Source organism: Cryptomeria japonica, chromosome 1, assembly GCF_030272615.1.
Source record: "Cryptomeria japonica chromosome 1, Sugi_1.0, whole genome shotgun sequence".
Taxonomy (NCBI): domain Eukaryota; kingdom Viridiplantae; phylum Streptophyta; class Pinopsida; order Cupressales; family Cupressaceae; genus Cryptomeria; species Cryptomeria japonica.
Window position 1 is genome coordinate 655676909 of NC_081405.1, and position 15807 is coordinate 655692715.

Genomic DNA, 15807 nt, shown 5'->3' on the forward strand with positions numbered 1-15807 from the left:
CGCAATTGCTAAAACGATCCGCAATTGCTAAAAAAAGAAAAAAAAGAATTTTTTGTTTGTCGTTTCTTAATAAGTTGATCTTGCGCACCTAACCCATTAAAATCTTTCAATTTTGGAAATTTTCATTTTTTGCATAAAATGTGTCTAATCCAATGGCAGGAAAGGTAACCTTCAAAATTGCAAGTGCAAGGAGGGCAAGACAACATAGGAGAGAACAAAAAACATACCAAAGACTCCTAAAAGAAGAAAGAGAGCTTCGTGAAATTGAAGAAAAAGAAGAAATCGCCCAATACCATAGAAACATCCACCGATTCATTACCAAATACAAATTTTAAGAGGACATTGATGTGATGGCTCGTGTGATTTGGGATAACATCATTGCAAAATAAATCTCTATCTTCTGTCTTTTTTTGCTGTTTAAATTTTTTTTTTTAATTTATTTTTTAACTGGTGAGCAATTGACCTGATATTGCTCAGACATCAATTTGCAATTGCTATCACAGTAATTCGCAATTGACAACATATCAGTTCGTAATTGATCAGATATCAGTTCGCAATTGCTCAATAGTTAGTTTGTAATTGCAAGTTTAGGTTTTTCACGTTCTGTCTTTATTTAGTTTTGGGTTTTATTAGGATTTCTCTCTTTTTGTGAAAAGACAGAGCTCTGTAATTGAGAAAATTAGGCTAGATAGCCCACTATATGTCTACTAACGTTATTTTCTCTAAAGGGTTAGAGTAGAGAACTTCTTTTAGTACTTTTAAAAAGAACAAAATCAAATTATTTCCTATTCTTTCACAAATTGCTATGAAGGTTAAAAATGAACACCATGCCTGTGTGGAGCAACATCTCCACTTTGAATAGAAAATCATTGCAATGGAAGGATAAAAAGAACTTTGTTTTTCGTGTCTTCAAAGGGATATGCATTTTGCTCTCCCCTTCAATGGGTGATCAGAAAACCAGACTCTCTTCTTTTATGCTTTCAGTAAATTTTCGTACTTACATCCTTTAGAAGGCCTGCCCTCCCGAGTTGCCCTTAGGGCGCCTTTAAGGTCTATGAGAGGGGAACAACCTAAGTGACAATGACTAAAGCCAAGTAATCCAAGCCACTATAAATAAATGTGTATGTGATTAAAATCATATGCGATGAGTGTTACATGTTGTCACAACGACATTATGCCTCCCTCTGTGCCTAACTGTCTATATGGTACGTTAAAATTTGTAGAGCGTAACCTCTACAGATTGGGAGACCTCCGTCGACTAAGTGTAAAAAGCTACTGATTGTGACCACTCAAACGAAACCCTTTCTAAACACCTTAGAAATTAGAAACCAAACCGAGACAGTAACTAGACACTTGAATTATCACAGTGCAAGGGTGGGGAAGAATATACCCCCAAGACACTCACCATATATCTCCCAGGATAACGGGCCAATTGAGGAGCGATCTTCTTTGGTCTAATTTTCGAAAAAAGGCAAAAAAATGAGCGTACCCTAGGGTGTGACATCGTTGTTTGAGCTAACGGAGTACCAAGATGTGGGTTGTGGTAATATTTGTGACCTTTTGACCATTAGGAGAGTCTGCTTGATGTGCTATTGATTGACCAATTACAACGAAAACAAAATGGGGTCTTGAAAAAGACTCCAACATTCATGGGAATTTGAAAAAGTTCCTTAAACAAGTATTCTTTTCATGGTATTATTCTTTTTGATGTGTATGTTGTGTCCTTTGCTACATTTCACCAAATTCAGACATTTTAGAAAACACCAAAAACAAAGTGGAATCTCAACCAAAGTTGTCAAAGAACACAACAAGATCAAATCCCTCAAATTCAAATGTCAACATCAAACCAATTCAAAGATGAAGAACATAACATTCTCAAGTGGTCTTAAGTCCTAGACATCTAGTTCATGCATAAGTCCTTTAGTGTCATCATACTGCTCAACCAGACACTTGAATTATCACAGTGCAAGGGTGGGGAAGAATATACCCCCAAGACACTCACCATAATCTCCCAGGATAACGGGCCAATTGAGGAGAGATCTTCTTTGGTCTAATTTCCGAAAAAGGCAAAAAAATGAGCGCACCCTAGGGTGTGACATGGTTGTTTGAGCTAACGGAGTATCAAGATGTGGGTTATGGTAATACTTGTGACATTTTGACCATTAGGAGAGTTTGCTTGATGTGCTATCGATTGACCAATTACAACAAAAACAAAATGGGGTCTTGAAAAATACTCCAACATTCATGGGAATTTGAAAAAGTTCCTTAAACAAGTATTATTTTCATGGTATTATTCTTTTTGATGTGTATGTTGTGTTCTTTGCTACATTTCACCAAATTCAAACATTTTAAAAACACCAAAAACAAATTGGAACCTCAACCAATGTTTTGTCAAAGAACACAACAAGATCAAATCCCTCAAATTCAAACGTCAACATCAAACCAATTCAAAGATGAAGAACATAACATTCTCAAGTGGTCTTAAGTCCTAGACATATAGTTCATGCATAAGTCCTTTAGTGTCATCATACTGCACAAAGTTTTTGCTCAAGTCCTCACATCACAAAAAGAGTAGTCTTCAACCAAGTTGCATCCACTCATATAGAATTTAGTATTGCATTGGAGTCTAAGAAACATACCTCAATACACGGGTCTAAAAGGAGACGATGAATTTCCATTTGAACAACCCAATCTTGGGTAGTAATTGATATTTTGGACAACCTTGCTTGGAAACTAAAATTTGATCATGCTCAGTACGATATAGTTGAAACCGTCATAGATTATGAGATCTGGAAATTTGTCCATCTTGATGAAAAATTGAGGAAAAAGATAAAAAAAGGCAGCTCAGAAGGAAGCCATCAGACAATTGGTTGAAAAGACCATAGCAGAGTTTTTAAATCCTCGTTAGAGTCCTTAACCAAAGTATCAATCATTCCTAGGTTCCATATAGTCTACATTATAATCCTTAGCATATGGGTCTGAAAGGAAACAACAAATTCCCATTTGAGCAACCCAATCTTGGGTCAAACAACGTTCAATTACAAATAATTGATGGGTTAAACATACTTGCTGAGGAATTGATAAGTGATCAAGACTAATTCGACATAGTCCAAGATGTCATAGATGAGGAAGTTCAAAAATTAGTACAAATTGACATAGACCTTGAAAATCAAATCAAAGAAGAGGCAGAATTTGAAGCATTTCGGCAATACGCTGAAGATCTTGTGTTTGAATTCTGAAATCCTTGATAGCAAGTCTTCACTCATAGATTGCATTGTTTGCATTTTAGTCTTTAGAAAGTCTTAGAAGCATACCTAGCTACATTTAGTTGAGTCTTGCATTTGCATTTTAGAGAGTCTTAAAGAGTCAAGATCACGTTGGAATAACATTCATGCCATTAACACATGCTCAAAAGGTGAAACATCAGATAGAACCTAACAACGACCCTTCGCTTAACCCAACATGGAATATGAACTTGTCCACAAATCAACAAACACCGGGTCGGAGACCCGCAACCTTATCAACAAACACAAACAAGATACCTTCCATTGATGAAATACAACATAATTTGACAAATGAAGAATTGGAAGCAACCCAACAAGATCCTGTAACGCTTATGATTCTCAACGCTCTCATCAATAATGATAGAGACATATATCTCGCACTATTAGTCCAAAATGGGGCTAAATTACCTCCAAGGGTGTATATTTCGGCTATATTGTCCCGAGGTGTGACATTGAATCAAAATGTTCCTCAAGTACCTACTGAAGCAACACTTGCTACATTAACCCAAGGTGTATCTCAAAATACTGAAGCGACTACAACTTCAACACCGTCAATAGTTGCATCAACAAGTACTAATGTTACATCTCAAACAATGCCCAGTGTAACAATGCAAGCTACAATAGCTCAAAACCCTACTTTGATAAGTATAACTCAACCTTTAGTTTCAGGTGGATCCACCTACAGTGGCCAAAATGTGAATCGGGTAATAACTAGCTCATCTCAGATGTCAATGCACAATTTGCATACTTTACACCACCTAGTGAGAATTATGGTACACAACTACATGGTCAGTGTACATTTCAACAAGCTCAAAGGTACTCCAATACTATCCCTTTTGTGGGAAACACTCATCAAGTCAATACACCATTGACGCAAATAGAGATTCTGACTCAACAAATGGAGAATCTTCAGAAACAGATGACCAATATGCAAACAGTCAACGATAAAAAGAGCTATACAATGGAGGACCTCCGTCCATATCCTTTTGACAAAAAGTTATACATGCCACCTTTTCCCACGCATTTTGAAACTCCAAGGTTCGACAAATATAGAGGGAAAGGAGATCCTCGAGATCATGTTAGAGAATTCTTCACGACATGTATCGAGGTACCTCATGATGATACATACTTAATGAGGCTCTTTTCCAAAAGTCATGGAGGGACAATGTTAGAATGGTTTTCATACCTCCCACCTAAGATTGCTTCGTGGGGTGAACTAGCTGAGTTATTCATATCAAACTTTGCATTCAATATAGATAATCCAGTTACCTTGATGGATTTATGTGCAACAAAGAAAAAAGAAAGAGAAACCTTCGCTACATTCTTGCAAAGATGGAGAGGTTTATACCGCATATGTCTTACTCACATCCCTGAAGTTGAGCAAGTAGATATTTTCAATGAAAAACTTTTCCTTCCAAATAAGTATCCATTACAAATGCAATGCCTAAACAATTTTAAAGACATCACTGAAAAAGGCAAAAAGGCATCAAATGTGAAAGAGGCCTATTAGAACAAGGGATACTGAAAAAACACAAAGATAATGGGCCAAAAACAAGTACAAACAATGAAAGGCCAAAATTTTGGCCTAGGAATAAGAATGTCACAAATGATGGAGTTGTTGATGCATGTGTTGTAAATAGAGCTCAACTAGCAGTATCTCTGCAAGGGCTAGCTAATTTTGCCAATAAGAATCAAACTCAGATAAACAACACCAATGCACTGCAGTCAAGCAATCCAGGACCACCAAGGGTAAGCGCACCCAGAAGAAGCTTTACACCCCTTGGTGAACCTATTGAATCAACACTCAAAAAAACTGATACAAAGCAATTCCATAACTTTACCAGAAGCTAGGCCATATGAACCAGGTCCATTCAAGCCTGCTTGGTGGAATGAAAATGATTTTTGTGAATACCACCGCAATAAAGGTCACAAGACAACAAGTTGTTACAAACTGAAGAACCTCATACGAGATCTCATTGATCAAGGTGACATTACTATGGATACCAATAAGGCACCAAACACAAATCATACCATCTTGAAGGATCCTTTTGTCAAGCATGACAAAGGAAAGGCTTCTAGTTCCAATCCACAAAACAATACTGCCAATTATACTAATGTCGCATTTGATTATGTCATAAATGCACTTAGTGCAGGAGATGACATAGTGGCTACAATCACAATAAATCCAACAAGCAAAGACTGTGTTGTCATCACTAGAAGATAAAAGGTCACATTACAAGGGGTACCTTCAAATCCCCCTTCAACAACTAGAAATTACAATATGGTGGATCAGTTGAAGTGAACTCTGGCCCAAATTTCATTATTTGAGTTATTGCGCATCTCACCAGCTCATAAGGCAATCCTTGAAAAAGCATTAAAAGATTTAGTTGTTTCCAGAGATATTGATGAAAACACATTCCAGTCCATGGTTGGAAACTTGGCAGCTTCAAAGGTCGCATTCACTAAGAAGTATGTACCTACAAACCGACCCAAGCATAATGGTCCCTTACACTTGGAAGCTTTGATTGACCGAAAGAAAGTTCAAAGAGTACTTATAGATGGTGGATCTTAACTTAACATATGCACATTACATTTGATCAAAGCTTTGGGATATTTTGAAAATTATAATGATTCCACCAAGAGAATAAATATCAGAGCTTATGATGATGAGGAATGCCCTTCTAAGGGTGTAGTCACTTTGCCAGTACAAATAGGACCAGTTACAACAGACATCACCTTTCAAGTCCTAGAAAGAGAATTGGAGTACAATATGCTATTAGGCTGCCCATGGATACATACCATGAAAGAAGTACCATCAACTTTTCACCAACGTGTGAAGTTCCCATACAATGACATTGAGATCACTGTCCATGGTGACCCAAACCCTTTTCGACATTGAAATTATTTAAGGGCAAGCATAGATAATAAAGTACCAAACAATCAACTAGCTCCACTTATCTTACAAATGAAATCATTATCAATGACAGAAGCAGAGAAAAATGCACCCACCACATCTTCTTTATGGATTAAGGAAGTTGGTTGTGGGGAATATTCCATTTCGAGTACCCCGAATGGAAAACAAGCATATCTTTCTCCCAGATCTTTTGGGAAGCCTCAGAACATAGTAATGAAGCAAGATAAAGGAAAGGAGATAGTGAAGTATTCAGATTCATGCTCTTTTATTAGATGGGGAGAGTTACAAGAAGAGTCTCTAGATGAAGATGTCAATCAATGGATATATAGAGAAGAAGAAGACATGACAATACCCAGGTTACCTCTAGACCAGTATGGCAACGACTTCAAGATGCTACAAAAGCATGGGTATGATGGTACCACGGGATTGGGATTGCAGAAGCAAGGCAGATTAGAACATGTTCTACCACATGAAAACCCAAAGAATCAAGGGCTATGATATAAACATCTACCAAAGATAACCGAGGCAAGGCAACATACACTAGATATACTAAACAAGCCTAGGTTACTCTCAGAGTACATACCTCAGAATCAGTTGTCATCACAAGAATTTCCCTCTTCATCTCACAGAAGCTGGAGAACACCAACATCTCCTAGCATGGAATCAAATGGTGAAGATATGAGGCAACTTTTACAGGAAACTAACACATAATCATCTAGCAATACAGTACCGGAAACATTTGAACAAGCAAATATGGTAACAAATACAGGCTCAACACCAACAAATGAGCCTAATCCTTGGTTATTGTCAATAATTTTGCCAAGAGAAACAACTCTAGTTCCTCCATTTGAGTCAGATGAAGAAAGACTGCAACGACTAATACCAGGTTTAAGAAGGGTATCCATAATACAAAGGAGGTTCACTAATCAAACTCAGCTACAAGAACAAGAGGAGATGAGTGACACGGTCTCAGAAAGTGAAACATACATAGAAAGTGTGACAGATTCTCATGACTATGAATTCCCATATGATAATTATGACAACCCACAAGAAATTTATGATGAGGGACATACCCGGTCATCCAAATAACCAAGTATGCATGTTATCAGGATCTTCTATGACATAAGGGAACAATGACCTACCCCTTATACATCTATATTTGATTGACTGGGGGAAAAAAAAAGCCACAATTAGATTGGTTTCAAAATGATGAAGCCATAGCTGAATTCTTGGGTGCAAGGGACAAACTCCCTTATGATGATCACAAGACTGGCTTTGCAATAGATCTAGAGAGAACTGCATATTTCGGAGAAGCAAACCCCTCTTCTAGTCAAGACAATGATAATGAAGCAGAACACATTTCTCATAATAGAATGGATACTCTTCCTCTTGATAATGAACAATCAACATTATTGTTAGAAGAAACCGAATAAATCAACATCGGTAATGCTGAAAAAGTTCGTAATATACACCTAGCAAAGTCCCTGAATCCAACAGAAAAAGAGAAGTTTATCTAATTCTTTAAGCAAAGACCCATTAATTTTGCATGGTCTTATGAAGATATGCCAAGGTTAGATCCTGAACTAGTCTTACATAATTTTCCATTACTTCCAGGAGTAAAACCATATAAGCAGAAACTCAGGAAGATGAAACCTCACATAGCTTTATTAGTCAAAATTGAGCTACAAAAATGATTGAAAGTGGGTTTCATTAGACCCATAGACTATGCTGAGTGGATTTCAAATCTAGTCCCAGTAACCAAACATACTAGAGGTATCAGGATCTGTACCAATTTTAGAGATCTCAACAAGGCTTGCCCAAAAGATGACTTTCCACTCCCTAACTTAGACATGATAGTGGACTTGACAACTGGAAATGAAATGCTATCACTAATGGAGGGTTTTTCTGGTTATAATCAAATCAAAATTTCACCAGAGGACCAACCTAATACATCATTCACTTGTCCGTGAGGAACATATTGCTAGAATGTGATGCCTTTTGGCCTTAAAAATGTAGGCGCTACTTATCAAAGGACAATGACCACCTTATTCCATGACATGATACACACAATCATGGAAGACTATGTGGATGATTTGCTAGAAAAATACAACACAAGAGATGATCATCTAAACATATTGGCTAAAATCTTTGATAGACTCGAGCAATACAATGTAAGGCTCAATCCCAAAAAATGTGTTTTCAGAGTAACATCTGGAAAACTCTTGGGATTCATTGTTTCCAATCATGGCATTGAAATAGATCTAGAAAAATTAAAAGCCATTTTAGACATTTTGTCACCCACTACACTCAAGCAACTCAGAAGTCTACAAGGCAAATTACAATCCATAAGGCGTTTCATTGCCTAATTGGCAGAAAAGTGCCAGCCATTTCAACACCTTTTAAAGAAAGGTATCACATTCAAATGGACACAACAATGCCAGGAGGCATTCCAGAAACTAAAAGAATATATTTTGTCCACACCACTCTTGGTTCCACCCATGCACGGGAAACCATTACTCTTGTATATAGCTGCAACAAATTCCTCCTTAGGTGCTCTTCTAACACAACATGATGAACAAGGAAAAGAGAGAGTTGTCTATTACATCAATAGAACACTCATTGGATATGAACTCAATTACACATTAATAGAAAGCATGTGTCTTGCAGTAGTTTTTGCATCACAAAAACTGAGATATTATATGTTGAGTCATAAAGTCCATCTCATCGCACACTTCAATCCACTCAAATACTTGATGAACAGAGCAACTTTAACCGGAAGGCTTGCCAAGTGGGTCATGATACTTAGTGAATTGGACATTGAATATGTCGACATAAAAGTCATTAAAGGACAAATCATAGTATATCAACTTGCAAAAGCACCCCTATGAGACAGTCATCCAATGGTAGTAGATTTTCCAGATGAATCAGTATTTACACTGTCAGCACAAACAAACTGGAAACTATTCTTTGATGGGTCTCACACAAATTATAGAGCAGAAGAAAGAATTCTATTCATAACTCCTCAAGGAGATTCAATTCTCAAATCATTCAGGATCAACTTCCCTTGCACCAATAACATAACTGAATATGAAGCCCTAGTGGTAGGACTCTGTACTGCACTACAGTGGAAAATCATGAAACTTCAAGTATTCAGAGACTCACAACTTATTATTAATCAAGTCAATGATGATTGCAGTACAAAAGATGATAAGCTAACACCCTACAAACAATTGGTAGAAGAATACATACAACACTTCACCAATGTAACATTTGAACAAATACCAAGAGCGCAGAACAAGGCAGTCGATGCAATGACAACAATAGGCTCTCTCTTGGATATGCCACATGATGGAACTCACTTTGCATTTCAATTGGAACAAATCATTGTGCCAGCTCATGAAATACCATCCACTAAATATATATGTATGATAATTGGACCCGAGTCCCCATGGTACAAAGATATATATGCATACCTGCATGATCAATATATACCTCCTGATCTTTCATAGAATCAAAGGAAGGCACTCATTCGACAATCGTCAAGACATTCAATCATCTTTGACACTTTGTATAGAAAAAGTGTAGATGACACCTTACTTAGATGCCTCAATGTTGAGGAGGCACAAATTACCCTGAAAGAAGTTCGCGATGGCATATGTGGGGCAAATTCTTCTGAACTAGCCCTAGCAAAAACACTATTACGAACAGGTTATCATTGGCCTACAATTAAAAGAGACACTTACAAGCATGTCCAAAGATGCAAACAATCCCAAATACATGGAAACCTAATCCATGCACCTTCTCAAGATCTTCAGTCAATATCATCACCATGACCATTTTCATAGTGGGGACTAGATCTTGTGGGGAAAACACACCCTACCTCCTCCAACAGACATAATTTTATTCTCACAGCTACTAAGTACTTCACAAAATGGGTTGAGGCAATCCCGATGACCTTCACAATAGGGAAGCAAATAGCTAAATTCATTTTAAATTATATTATTTACAGATATGGAGTTCCCTTGTATATTATAATGGACAACAGACGACCCTTTAAAAATCAAGAAGTAAGTGAACTTTGCGACCAATTTCACATCCAACAATGTTTTGCAACACCCTACTATCCCCAAAGAAACGGTCAAGCTGAGGCAACAAACAAGACTATTCTAATTTTTTTAAAAGAAAGTTGTCAATGATACTGGACGAGATTGGCATCTTCAGCTAAATCCAGCTCTCTAGGCCTATGGAACTGGTGTCCGCATAGCCATTGGTACCACACCTTACTCTTTAGTTTATGGTTCAGAGGCTATTTTACCTATCTAGGTAGAATTTCCATCACTAATAGTCTCTCTGAAAAACATTATCTCAGAAGAAGACTACAGAGTAGCACGCTTGCAAGAACTAGAATTCCTAGACGAAAACCCTCAAAGGGCTCTAAATAATTTACAAGGATATCAAAATAGAATGAGAAGAAGATACAATAAAAGAGTGAACTCACGTTGCTTCGAGGTAGGCGACATTGTTCTTAAATAAAATCAAAGGAATCTCGCTGAATGCGAAAAAAACCAGGAAAGTTTGAGCCTAACAGGTTAGGTCCTTTTGTTAAAACCAAAGTAGTTGGAAATGATGCTTATCATTTGCAAATGATGGGCACTCCCTGATCCCAGTAAAAACATGCACCTAAAAAGATATTACATCTAAGGGTGGGTTCACTTCAATTTTCAGTACTGCATTTGCTTATTTCTTTACTGCATTGCACATCTTCATTTCATAGTACATCATAGTTGTTTGCATATCACCATTGCACAACATATAGTTGCATACCATTATTGCTTTCTCATATAGTTGCACCAATAAATACACAATATGATTGTCTGATTTATTCACCTGTTTGCAATGAAAGGAAAGAAGGTGGACTCATTTCCTAGATACTTGATCAAAAAGTCTTTAGGAGGCCTTTACTCATTTAGTTTCAAACATTGCCTTGTCATTGAGCTTTATCTATGGTTGAGTAGAGGTTTCACTATTGAACCTTGTTATCCAAAATATATCAATTGTTATACCTCACACATTAATCAATTCTCTAAGTCATTACAAATACCTGGTTGGTCATGTGGCTAGTGAAAAATCAATAAATTCTACTTCAGCGATGTTGTAATTGTCATACCCAAGTAGGTTTCATTACTTACAAGTCAAGGCAAGAAAATGAAGAAAAATAAAAGAAAAATACTATGCCAATTTCCATCTCAAGGCAAAATAAAAAAATGATATATTACTGAAATATCATGCATACAAGTGCGACAATAAAAGGCTTGACTATGGGAACATGCAAGTAACTCCACAAGGGATATATACGCCTACTGGCAATGGGGAAATATTTGAGAGATTACAGTGCATAACCTCGTCGGAGCCCTAAAATATTTTTGGCAGTGAGGCTCTATCTAGGATGCTTTTGAAGTTAGAGTAACTTACGTAGCTAGCCACATAGGATTCCAAGGGTCTTTGATGGTTAAAAGAGTTAGAATGAATTCAAATGCACACACATTGGCAAAAGAAGATCAAAGTTTCAAGAATTGATAGAGAAGTTTTCCATGCCTCTATTCATAAATCTTGCCTACATAGTGTGTTATATTGGATGATCTAAAGCCTTTTGAGAACGAATTGAACTCCTATCTCTGAAATGTTTCACACCTTCAATTCAATCAATACATTTCAAAATGAGGGGCAGACACATTCATCCTTGTTTAGGAACTGCATCTTCATATCGCATACTGCATTAGCATTATTGGAATTTGGAAAATTCATTGTCTCCACCACATTCTGCAGATCATCATGTCATCACAGGTTTGCATACTTGGGGGCATACCTGAAAAAATCCAAAACATTTAGACGAAGTCCTGAAAAAATCCAAAACATTTAGATAAAGTCTTGAAAAACCCCTAAACATTCAGATAAAGTCTTGAAAAATCCTAAACATTCAAATAAAGTCCTGAAAAAATTCTTAAACATTCAAATAAAGTCCTCAAAAAATTCTTAAACATTCAGATAAAGTCCTAAAAAAATCAAAACATTCAGATAAGGTCTTGAAAAAATCAGAACATTCAGATAAAGTCTTGAAAAAAATATATCCAAAAACATTCAAAAATCAATTAAAAAACTTGCAATAAATTGTCTCACAAGAATCAAACACCCTAGCAGATATCCAATAAACACTTCACACGAAGTTAAACAAAGAATGCAACTATCTTGTCAAAATGTCTGCACTCAAACTGATCAACTGTCTAATCTATCGAATCACTATCAAACTATCAACGTGATCACCATCCTGTCTTAAATAGAATCAGTACACTCGAAACCAGACAGGTCAGTCTTAAACGGGGTCCAAAACTTCTGAAACCAGACATTATCAAAATCACATCAAACATATCAAAGCAAAGACACGGTCAGTCCAACTGCTGAGTTTTGTCTATATTTGGTTGACTCTTTTATCAAATTGGCAAAGATAATTGATTTTAGCTACTCAAGGATGTCCAAAAAAGTGACTAGAGGAGCCGTGATGGGCATGATCCTTTTTCTTTGTTTGTTGTTTGTGATTTGAACCAATGAAGTTCTGGGGAAATTGCTCTAGTGGGTGTCTATGATAAGAGCATTCAACTTGTGAATGTCACACATACCTTGACCCCTAGCATAAACTCCTGAATGGAGGGTTCAATCCTTGTCTGATACTTGTTTGTTTCTTGCAATGAGATATGTATACATCTTGGTTCCTCATACCCTGGTGTAATAAGCTCCATTGTTACATAATAAGGCTCAATGATGATAATGTATTGCACTACGAATAAAGCAATAAAGACTTTTTCAACAAAATCTTACCCATCAAATTGTTTCCATCATATCTACTTCTGGAATAAATAAAGGTTGGTTCAATTGATTTATCATTTCATATCATTTCTTCTAATCTATTCTCCATCTAACAACTAACAATTCTTCCAATTTTTCACCTATTTTGACACAACAAAAAAATTCACTTTGCATTATGTTGCATTAGTCCATTGCATTATCACAAGCATGTCATCAATCATCACATAAAGATTCATATATCGCAAAATAAAGGCACATCACATCACTACATTATATCAATTAGCATTAGATGCATTACCAAGTAAGCATAAAATAAAAACCAAAACATTAGACATAACATATATCGCTAAATAAATCATCACCAAAAGTGCATATCATATATCTCATCAAAATGTGTCAGAATACATCGTATCTATGCTACATCATCAATAACATAACATCTCAACCAATATTTCCTCTATCTCGAGGAGGATCCTGCCTACCAGATCCTACCCTAGGATGTCTCGAAGATGTCCAAGGTGGACCCATAACACCACCACTATTGGTCTGTCGATAAGTAGACCTACTAGAACCTGAATGACCTCTGTACTCACTAAAACTATGAGCTCTTTGTGCCTCAGGAACAACACCATCATAGAGCTGTCTATAATACAAAGCCTCCTACACAACATAATAAAGTATGTCTGACTGCCTACGTGCATCAACACCTAGAGAAAAATGTTGGTGATAAGCAGTCTGAACCAACTGCATCCGCCTCACTGCATCATCTCTCTCCCTCTGTAGCTGATCTCTCTCAGTGGCTATCTTCTCTCTCACTGGCTATCCAATCTCTCTCTGTGGTAAGCTCCTCCATCACCCGTCAATACTGATCTCTATCATCCATCCGTCGCTCCCACAAAGAAGCAACCAAGTCCTCCAAACTCCTAACCTGAGCCCTCATTCCCTCCTTATCTGGATCTCCTCTCTCCATAGCTTAGGGCATATCAACATCATGTCCACCATCCCTACCCTCATCTCCATTTCTTTTCGATGAGCCTAATACTGACTCATCTCTCTCACTCCCACTCTCAACAAAACTGCTCATAGATGTAGTACCTCCACCGATATCCACATCCTCTCCTCCACCCTCCACTTCCTCTGCAACTGCTTCTATGAGATCTATCTTACCCTTATCCCATCCTCTTTATTCACCATCTCTCCCACCTCCATCTCTCTACCCTCTATCTCTCCCTCCCCTAACCCATCCCCCACCATCTCTCCCTCTCCATCTGGGACCCCTGTCATGTCTAATCTGCTGATCAAAAATTGAAACTGTCAGATCTGTTAAAGGTATGGTCCTATGTTGTATCCACCATACACTATATTGTGTTGTAGTCCCTAGATCTGCGACACCAACTCGCTAATCCCACTAAACAGGAGCAAGAGCATCAAAATCGGCAATGGCAACATAAGGCTGCACACATGCACCCCAATCACCGATCTCACGAGTAGTATGAGCAAATAAGTTGTCACATCTAGAATACCCTGTATCTCCCCAAACTGTCAGAGTACACGGACAAGAAGATGCATATCAATAACCCTGTGACCACCAACATCTCGCCAAATAAGATATCTCTGTTGTCGACAAAAAGGAAGATGATGGACATCATCAGCCCAACTGAGGCAAGTAAGATAAGGTCTCCATGAGAAGTACTGTAATGCATCAATCTGATGATGCTAATACAAAATGTTACTTGATGCCCTATGTCTAACTCCAACAATGTATTTGTACGCATATGGTTGTTCTAGATCTAAATCAACATGTATCATAGGAAAAAATATAGCCATGTGCTCCCATGCCCATATCTGGAGCAAGGTAACACCACATCCAACGGATTTCTGCTGGAAATATACAATCCCATGCATCTGATGATATAAAGTGGTAAGAAGATAGGGACCCCAAGCAAAGACTCGTTTATCAATAACCATATCATGAATCACTCATCCCCATCCAACAGGGAAACCATGGGTACATCTATCATGGATCAATAATACAGCAACAATGCAACCAAGAACAATGATGAGATCATCATAATCAAAATTATCCCAATGAATCTCATAAGGACCTTGGATATGAAGATCATCCTCAGAACACTCAAATAGAACACACAAAGCAGATACCCCGTCACTGCGATCAAAAGTGACTCGGGTACCAAATATGGGAATGTGCAGAATACGCCACACATCCTCAAGTGTGATGGATGCCTCATCTATTAGAAGATGAAATGAACAAGTCTCTGAATACCATCGCTCAATCAAAACAGTAATCATGGCCCTATTGGCCGTAACTTCAAGCAAGTGCACTATATGATACAATCCAACCTGTCAAAGCAAAGCAGTATCCTTTGCATCTAACCCATGACATCAATCAAGACCATTTGGCCTAGTCTTTCTCGCGATCAAGATTGGATAATTCTCCTGCAATTGAGAAAAAGCACAATGAATAAGATACATCATTCGTATCACGAGAAAACACAAAAATAAATTCATATTATGTCAAATGCGAATTGATATAAGCAAATGCAAACTGATTAAAACATATGCGAACTAATAATTTCAATTGCGGATCAATTAAGCCATATGCGAACTAATATAAGCAAGTGTGAACTAAAATTTCAATTGCGGATCAATCAAGGCAATTGCAAATCAACAATAGCAATTGCGGGCAATTTTATCAATTGCGAATTTATTATAGCAATTGTGAATTAT